Source organism: Herpailurus yagouaroundi, unplaced genomic scaffold (assembly GCF_014898765.1).
Source record: "Herpailurus yagouaroundi ecotype Mexico unplaced genomic scaffold, PumYag 246, whole genome shotgun sequence".
NCBI classification, from domain to species: Eukaryota; Metazoa; Chordata; class Mammalia; order Carnivora; family Felidae; genus Herpailurus; species Herpailurus yagouaroundi.
Genome location: NW_024412463.1, coordinates 3,150,690 through 3,160,443, shown reverse-complemented (window position 1 = coordinate 3,160,443; position 9,754 = coordinate 3,150,690).

Sequence of the window (9,754 nt, the reverse complement as noted above, 5' to 3'; positions counted from 1 at the left end):
TTAATTGATCAATCATTTATTTGTAGAGATGGTACCAGAAATTATTTTTCTCTTATGGTTTCTGGATTAAAAACCTCTGCTCCCAAGCCAAGGTTACGAACCAATTTTTCTTTCTTTTTCTCTTTCTTTCTTTCTTTCTTTCCTTCCTTCCTTCTCTTTCTTGCTTGTTTTATTTCAAATTTAAATGTTTACATTATTTGTAATCTCCAATGGTGTACAAATTTGAGGTATAAATCCAATTAAATGTTTCCTTCAAAGCCCCCATACCATTGTTGAATAGTTTCAACTTCCCACCCCACTCCCATCTGAGATCACATTCTACTAACCTAGAATACAATTTCCCCCATCTCCCTGTAACAGCCTGTGAGGCTAAATGAATGAATGGTAGTTATCAACCACTTTTTTTTTTCAACGTTTATTTATTTTTGGGACAGAGAGAGACAGAGCATGAACGGGGGAGGGGCAGAGAGAGAGGGAGACACAGAATCGGAAACAGGCTCCAGGCTCTGAGCCATCAGCCCAGAGCCCGACGCGGGGCTCGAACTCACGGGCAGCGAGATCGTGACCTGGCTGAAGTCGGACGCTTAACCGACTGCGCCACCCAGGCGCCCCTCAACCACTTTTAAAACATGCTCAGAATGTAACAAAGCTGCAACGTGTGCTTTAGGATAGGAGCTGGCAAAGCAGATCCGGCCCACCACCCGTTTTTGCAAATAAAGTTTTGCTGGAACATAGCCACACCCACTCATTTCTGTCTTCTGCACACTGAAGGCAGCGGTGAGTAGTTTCAACAGAGACCACACAACCTGCAAAGCCTCAAACGTTTACCACCTGACCCTCTTCAGAAAAAGTTTTCCAGCTCCTGCTTTGAAATTTGCAGAGCACTTGAACGTGCGTTAACTCCACAAAAGCCACAATCATCTCATGAGTGTATTATCCCCCATTTCAGCCGTAAAGAGCACGAGACTTGGGAGGATAAGCAGCTAGTGAGGGGCAGACCCAGGGTCCAACCCAAGTCCGGTGAGCAACTGTCTACAGATGTCTCTTCTACCATTTACACGTTTTGTAGTTTCCAAAGCCTTTTCACATACCTGCGTTCTCTGGATATTTCCAATAATTCTGTGAAGAAAAGCTGCGTCCCCTTTTATAGATGTCAAAACTGAGTTCCAAAGAGGGCAAATAAAATCCTGAAGTGCTCGTCGCTCTTAGTATCTGAACCTCGGTCTCGACAAAAAAGATCGACTGTCTTCTACAATAGCTCGTGGCTGCCAATCTCAAGGCAAATCCTGGCCGCACCACCCAGAACACCCCAAGCATCCAGCTACTCTTTAGCGAGGGCTCATATCGCTATCTTTTTTTAATGTTGATGATGTATCAAAAGAAAACAAAATTAAGCCTAAGAAAGGGAGAAAGAAAACAGGAGGAGGGACGGGAGATCCTCAAGGTCAGATTTTTAAATACGATTAAATTAAATACATACGTACTCTTCACAGCAGAGAGGAATCTTTTGAAAGGAAGAATTGAAGAGTGGCACTGAATTTCTCCCAGCTTGGGATGCCCACTAGCGCTGATGTAAATCCCTCCCTAGTAAATTCCAGCTAAATTACACAAGCGTGTTGCACCCATTTGCTGAGTTCACTTTCCCAAGGCAATGCCTGTCTTTTGCAGGAACCAGGAGGGCTCACACAGAGAGCAGAAAGAGGGATATTAAGTGTATTTTTTAAAGCCAACTTTTTAATAAATTATATCCATAATCTCTAAGCAACTCACACTATTCTCCCACAGACTTCATCTCACTCCACCGGCCCCACTGGCTCAATAAAGTCACCTCTTTCTGTTATTAACAAGGAAGTTCACCTCAGGTACTTCTTTAATTTCCTGTATTTTTTCCAACACAAAGTTAATTTACTTTATCCCTTATCCCAAAAATGATAACAGGGTTTCTATAAAAGTGAACATCCATGATCAAAGAGAATCTTGTATTATAAACAAATGAGTGCAACTAGGCTCCCTTTGAAATATTTTAACTTAATTAAGCTCACACACTTTTGGCAAAGGCTTAAAAACTTGAGAGTAATTGAAGAGCCATTCCAGTTTGGCTGGATTTTTCCTTTGAATGTTGGAACAGGGGGAGGATGGTTCACAGGCTTTGCGCCTAAAATGTTGCCCTGGTATTATTTTTTTAGCTGCTACTTTGTTAAACAAAAGATATTAGGCAAAAGTGACTCTGTTTGGGCAAAGAGGGAATTGTTACATAGCTCAGATACAGTGGTAATGACGGGACCCTATACATTGGTGAAGACACACAGAGAACTGTGTACCCCCAGGAGCTGAATTTTACTATTTGTACGTCGCATCTCTGTGAACCTGACTTTCAAAATGTTGGATTCTGACTACGCAGGTGAGTTGAAAATATTCTCAAATGTTTTTTGAAGCGTTGTCTGTAATGACCAAAACGGAAAAAAAAAAAAAAAAGTAACTAGAAGCTACATAAATGTTGATAAGTAGAGAATTTGGTTGATAAAAAAAAAAAAATGACTTCCTATCTGAATATATTCACCTGGAACACTCCGTAAAATAGTGTTAAATTGGGGGAGGGGAGCAAACTGCAGAGTAATGTCCCAGTAAGAGCAGTACCAGCAGCCCCTAAAGGAGTGGCTCTCATTTAATAAATAATTGTAGAGACGCCTGACTCGCTCAGTCAGGAGAGCATGTGACTCTTGGATCTCGGGGTTGTGAGTTCGAACCTCACGGTGAGTGTAGAGATTACTTCAAAATAAAAATACCTTTAGAAATAACAAGGAAAGAAAGAAAAAGAAAGGAAGGAACTAAGGGAGGGAGGGAGGGAGAAGCCGGGGCACAGGGATGCAAGACGAGGGTCCAGCCCCTCTCCGCTGATGAAATCCAAAGGCAGAGAGACAAGTGGTAATGAAGCGAGAAAGGAACTCATTTCGTGAGGCCAGTTCCAGGAAAACCGCAAAGCAGTGGCTCAAAGACTGCCTCCAAAGGGCAGAAAATACGTCCAGGTTTATATAAGGAAAACGGGGGGCAAAGGTGGGTGGGTACGTGCAGGGAAGCAGTGCAAGTCACACCAAACATTGTCTTAGAGTCAATCACTGTCAGGGTCTTGCTGGCTCAGGGCAGACCCTTTTGCTTGACGGGGTAGTTTCGGTTCCCATCAGGGGAAGCTTTGCCCTCAGGATCTCCCTGCGGGGCCAAGAGACGAGCTGGAAAGAAGAGCCCAACCAGAAAGTTGGAGATCAAAATGGAGGCAAAGTCCTATTTCATAAATGGGGGGGGGGGGGGGGGGGGAGGGGAATCTTGGTAAGATTGACAGTAACTGACATTTACTGACCACTTCAACGTGCCAGGCCTGATTCTAAGCATTTTACAAGTATTATCTCATTTAGTTAGCATAAAAACTCTATGAAGTAGGTAGGACAGGTCCACTGTCTCTCATTCAGGTTTTGTTTTTACCTGAATCTTTCAGGGCCAGAAATGTTTTGAAAATCAGATTACTTTAAATCTTAGAAAAAAAGAAAATGCGGGTCTGTATTGGCTATTTATGGCTGTGTAACAAAATACCCAAAACTTAGTGGCTTTAAAACAGAAAACATTTGGGGTGCCCGGGTTGCTCAGTTGGTTAAGCATCCAACTCTTAATTTCAGCTCAGGTCATGATCTCTCGGTCATGGGATTGACCCCTGCATCAGGCTCCACATTGAGCATGGAGCTTGCTTAAGGTTCTCTCTCTCCTTTTCCCTCTGCCCCTCCCCTGCTTGTGCTCTCTAAAAGAAAAAAGAAAAAAAAGAAAACATTTATTCTCTCACACATCTTAAGGTCCACGAATCAGAGTGTGGCTTAGCTGGTGTCTGTGCCTCTTGGTTACGCTCAGGATGTCGGCCAAGGCTGTGGTCTCATCCGAAGGCTTGACCAGAGGTAATAGGGAATCTGCTTCAGCCCCACCCACACAGTCGTGGCTTGCCTCCGTTCCTCACCACTTGAATTTTTCTACCAAGATACCTCACAACACGGCAGCCAACTACCCCCCCCCCCCAGGGCAGGTGATCCTAGAGAGAACACCCAAGACGGAAGTGACATCCCATCTAATCTAATCTCAAAAGTGGCATTCCACTACCTCTGCCATTTTCTATGTGTTGGAAGCAAATCAAGAAGTTCGGCCCACATTCAGAGGGAGAGTTTACAAACGGGCATGAATGTCAGGTGATAGGGGATCTGGGAAGCCACCTTGGAGCCTGCCTTCTCCAGAAGCACATAGCATGGGTTGCCGGACGCCCACAGCAGAGTCTGGGACAGCACCTTAAAAGAAAGAAATTGATATTTCTGCATCAAAACATTTGAATGTCAGTTTAGGTTAGATTTGCTTCCAAATGAGTTATGAAAATCTTTAAGTTTTCAGAGCCTTTTGGGTTCAGAATTATGGGAGAGAGCCTGGATATCAGTGCTAGGCCCTTCTACTTTACAGATGATGACACCAAGACCTGGGGAGGTTAAGCAGGTGTATATACGTTTGCGTAGCTTTGTATGAGCCCAGACAATAGACTCATGTACATCAATCACTTAGTGTTCTCAGAACAATGAGAATAATGAGTCCAGGGGCTTTTATACATGTCTCCGTGACTTTCCTTTTTACAAAATCATTCAGTTAGTACTCTTAATTTTTAAATGAATAGAATAGATTAATTTTTAGAAGAATAAAATAGCATCTCTCCCATAAGGTAAGGAATTTACGTGTTACAAGAGCCAAAGATTTTATGCCGTGTTATGCTGGATTCTAATGCGCCGGGCTGTTTGCGCCCCGTGATATCGCAAAAAGGAAAGAATTAAAGAAAAAAGTGAGAATAACAGAACAAGACGAACAAAAAGGGTAATAAATTAGATGAATTTCTTCAGCTTACCTATAGATGGCAGTAGTCGGGGGACACACATAAGCCTGCAGTTTTAGAAAATGCCTTGATACATCTGTGAGTGTATGAGGGAGAATTCTGGTTTGATAAGGTTTTGGTGTAAGTTAATGAAAACCACTGCATCATTTAAAGGTTGGCCAACCTTGACTAGAACACAAATGCCAGTCAGGCTGAAACTTTATTTCTGCCTCTTAACTCATTCTCTCTCCTGGTTTGCACTGATTCCTAATCAGAATTTTGAGCATGCATTAAATATTGGGGGGGGGGGGTAGCCCTTTACTTTAGACTCTGCGTTTTTTTGCGACCTGTTTAAACAGATAAAAACTGACTTTAATAACTGCAAGCAATATCAGATATACTAAACAGCCCTGCTTCTGATTCTGTATATGTTTAACAAATTAAACATTTTGTCTTTATGACCAAAAGTAAAGTGCTTAGCAAGGCAAGCTGAGAAATTCATACGCTCTCCTTTAAGGGGTATGAATAAGCCAAAACGTCACTGGCTTCTGCTGTAATATTGTAACTTTCATTGTAAAACCTCAATTCCAAATGCATTCGTGTCAGAATCCGAAATGACTTTGAGACTATGACACGGGGAAAAAAAAAAATGTTTTAAGCACATTAAGGAGCCGAGACAGAAAAGGGAACCCATAGCAATTCCAAAAGGGCAGCCAACACTGTCTTGTCATGACTCAGCCTGCCACTAGGTGGCGATGCTTTTCAGCTGCTATCCGAGATATAGATAGATGAATAGATAGATAGATAGATAGATAGATAGACAGACTTCATATATATATATATATATATATATATATATATATATATATGAAGTAAAATAGGCTTTTCCTGACATTGACGATATGGCTGTTGTTGACCTCAAAGAGCTCATTAGTCCTAACCATCATGAACCACCTCTTTTCCCAAGGGGGAAGGATTCCTGGCTTGGTTCACTTTTAGCAGTCCATTCTTAAGTGTTACATGGGAGGAGATTAACAGTAAGAGCCAACAATTTACTGAGATGGTGTGGGGATGGTGTGGTGGAAAGAATGTAGATTCTAGACCCAGACCGCCTGGGTTCAAATTTCAACTCTGCTACTTATGGCTGTGTTACCTGGGGGCAAATTACTTGACCTCTCTGTGTCTCCATTCCTTCATCTGTAAAACAGAGGCAGTCACAGTACCTAACTCCGAGATCTGATGGGAAGCTTAAATGGATTGGTCTAAGTAAGGTCCTCAGAAGGGTGCCTAGCACAAAGCAAGCAGTACTTAAGAGGCGGCTACCAACCCTATGAACACCCCGAGAATGCATGCCTGCCGTATTTGACTGAATCTGATCAACAATACCGAGAGTAGTTTGATCTGTCAGACCCATTTTACAGACAAGGAAACCAATGCCAAGTAAGTGACATGAATTTCCCAAGGTCTAAATTAATGGCAGGGCTAGAACATGAATCCACACCTACTTACCTCTAAATCCATGCTCCTAACTGCTAGAATATATCATACCGGCCAAATATTGTAAGCAATAAAAAGCAAAAAAAAAAAAAATGTATACAGTTCAAACTAAGAGATAATAGCAACTGTTCTCCCAAAAAACATGTTTTTCTCTTTGTCTTCCCCTCTCCAACATAATTCTATTTCCTTTCCTTTACATGATTAACCCCCCCAAAAGAAAACTTTTGCCTTTACATTTATTTCTAAACCAGCAGGCAGTATCTATAACCTAAATCTTTAAAAATTCTTGAGATACGGTTTTGAGATGAACTTAAAAGATCCCACTAAAAAAGGTTAGATTATTTAAAAGTGGAGAAAAGATGATTCCGCAATTCTGCACCAGGATAAAAATAGAACTCGAAGTTCTCTACCCAAAAAACTCTACCAACCTTCCAACTGCTGGTTTTTTCCCTGTCTGTCCTTGAAATGACCTTGGTTTAATTACCTGCATCTCAATGAATGAATCTACATAGAAAGTGAAGGTTAATTAATGAAGGATCGTTTCTTTTGCTAAGCCCACCAGGCAGTGGCTGACAGCAAGAGCCGACCACGCGGTATTATCCTATATCTCATTAGAAATGGTCAGATTGATGTGCTCACTCTGCACCAGGAAAACAAATGACAATAGTTGACCAACAATGGCCAATTGCGCTGAGCAATCACAGAGCTTCCTGCCTGTACCTCTAACCTTAAGTGACACCGCTCTTGAACTCACAGAATCCAAAATACCAGAAATGCAGAGATCACATTCTAATGAGGCTTAGAGATTTGCATGCCAGTTGCACAGTAATATTCACATAACTTCTATACCATAATATTTCATACATTCCTTGTTTTCATGTATTTTTTTTTAAACTGGGTCGTTCTTGGGGCGCCTGGGTGGCTCAGTCGGTTAAGCGTCCAACTTCAGCTCAGGTCATGATCTCACGGTTGGTGAGTTCCAGCCCCGCGTCGGGCTCTGTGCTGACAGCTCGGAGCCTGGAGCCTGCTTCAGATTCTGTGTCTCCCTCTCTGCCCTGCTCATGCTCTGTCTCACTCTGTCTCTGTCTCTCAATAATAAATAAAAAGTTAAAAAAATAAAAAATAAAAAAACTGGATCATTCTAGAACAGGGTTTATGAAGCTCAGCACTAATCACTTTTTGAATTAGATAAATTTTTGGTATAAGCAGCTGTCCTGTGCAAGGTGGGATATTTAGCAATGTCCCTGACTTCTATCCACTGGATTCAGTAGCACCCCTCCCCCAGTTGTGACAACCAAAATTGTCTCCAGACATTGCCAAATGTTCCTACAAAACTTCCCAGGTGCAAAACTGTCCCTACTGAGAACCACTGATCAAGAAAAGATATAGTTTTAGCGGCACCTGGGTGGCTCAGTTGGTTGAGCATCCAACTCTTGATTTTAGCTCAGGTCATGATCCCAGGGTCATGGGATTGAGCCCTGAGTCAGGGATTCTAACTGTTTGTGACTCCCCCCCCCCCCCCTCCCCCCCTTTCTCCCCCCAAAAAAAAAAAAAAAAAAAAAAAAAAAAGGAAAGAAAAGAAAAAACATAGTTTTAGACTTTGAGGCTTCTCATGTTGAAATAATTTCAGACTTATGGGGGGGGGGGGGAGTTGCAAAAATAGTATACCTGTATCCTCTTTACCCAGACTCTTCAAATGTTTCCATTTTACACAACCATAGTCCAATTACGAAAAGCAGGAAATCAATGTTGATATAATAGTATTAAGTAGTTTATAGGTCTTACTCAGATATCACCCGTGTCTCACCAATGTCCTTTTCCTGATCACAAATTGCATGGAGGGGCGCCTGGGTGGCTCAGTTGGTTAAGCAGCCGACTTCGGCTCAGGTCATGATCTCACGGTCCGTGAGTTCAAGCCCTGCGTCAGGCTCTGTGCTGACAGTTCAGAACCTGGAGCCTGTTTCAGATTCTGTGTCTCCCTCTCTCTGACCCTCCCCTGTTCATGCTCTGTCTCTCCCTGTCTCAAAAATAAATAAAACGTTAAAAAAAAAATTAAAAAAAAAACCAAACAAATTGCATGTAATCGTCATGGTACCTACAGTTTCCTCAAATCTGTGACGGCTCCTAGGTCTTTCTTTCATGACCTTGATATGTTTGATGAGCACTGATGAGTTATTTTTGTAAAACATTCCTCAGTGTAGCTTTGTCTCATGTGCTTTCGTGACTAGATTGGAGTTATGCCTTTTTGCCACGAGTGCCACGTTAGTGTTGTGGCCTTCCCAGTGCGTCATGTCATGAGGTACCTGATGTGCTATTAATTTGGATCGCTTGGTGAGGCAGAGCCTGCAATTTCTCCACTGTCAAGTTACTCTTTCCTCCTTTGTATGTCGTAAGGGTCTTCTGGGGAAATTCCCTGAAACTGTGTAAATATCCTCCTCCTCCCCTTAATTTCATCCACAAATGTTAGCATCCGTTGAGGCTTCTTGCCTGCGATAATTATTACGGTGGTGTTTGCCAAATGGTGATTTGCTACTTTTGTCATTCGACATTCATCGTTGGAGTTCCATTGTATGCGGTAGCTGTTTCTTTTCTTCCACTTTTTAGTTATTTTTAAAGGAAGTTTTGTCTTACTACCATAACTGAAAAATCAGAATTGCAAGTGTTGTGAGGCTAAAAAATAACAGTACAAAATAAATTCAGTGAAAACCATTTATATCAGTTTCTAACTGGGTGTTGCAGCTTTTCAAGCCTGATGTCTTGTGTCTTTCTGTTAAAGAGCTTACTAGGCGTTAGAAAAGTATTACAAACATACTGGAGTCAAACTGACTTTCTCCTTCATATATAAGCAGAAGGATTGGAAGACAATTAGAAAAGGAATCGCTACATGGTTCAATATTACACGAGGTCAGATCTAAATAATATCTAAGATTTCATCTTTCTCCAGTGGTCTGTGTCCTGCATTTTGAAAAACGCTAGCCAGCTTCTCCCGTTTTCTAAAGTGACCGAGGCCCAGAGAAAGTAAACAACCTCTTCCATATTCACTGTTAGAGGATCTTTGCAATAAGGAACAGTAATAACTCAGACAAGCCTAAGAGTACGATGCTGGACGTAAGATCGGCTGGTAGGTGGAGATTGATTATCAGGGTGCCACAGTGTCTCAGAAAACCCAAGGGTAAGAATGCAGCCAGACCAAGAATGGACAGGAACCCGGGAAACGAGAATAAGCAGGTCCCACCTCTCATTTCTATTTTCCTCTGTACATACACCTGTGTTATTTTTCCCTCCCTATCTCCCTATCTCCCTCTCTTCATCTCACAGCTACCTCCGCTTTTCCATCCAGATAGAAAAATGGAGCAGCCCCAGAACGACCAA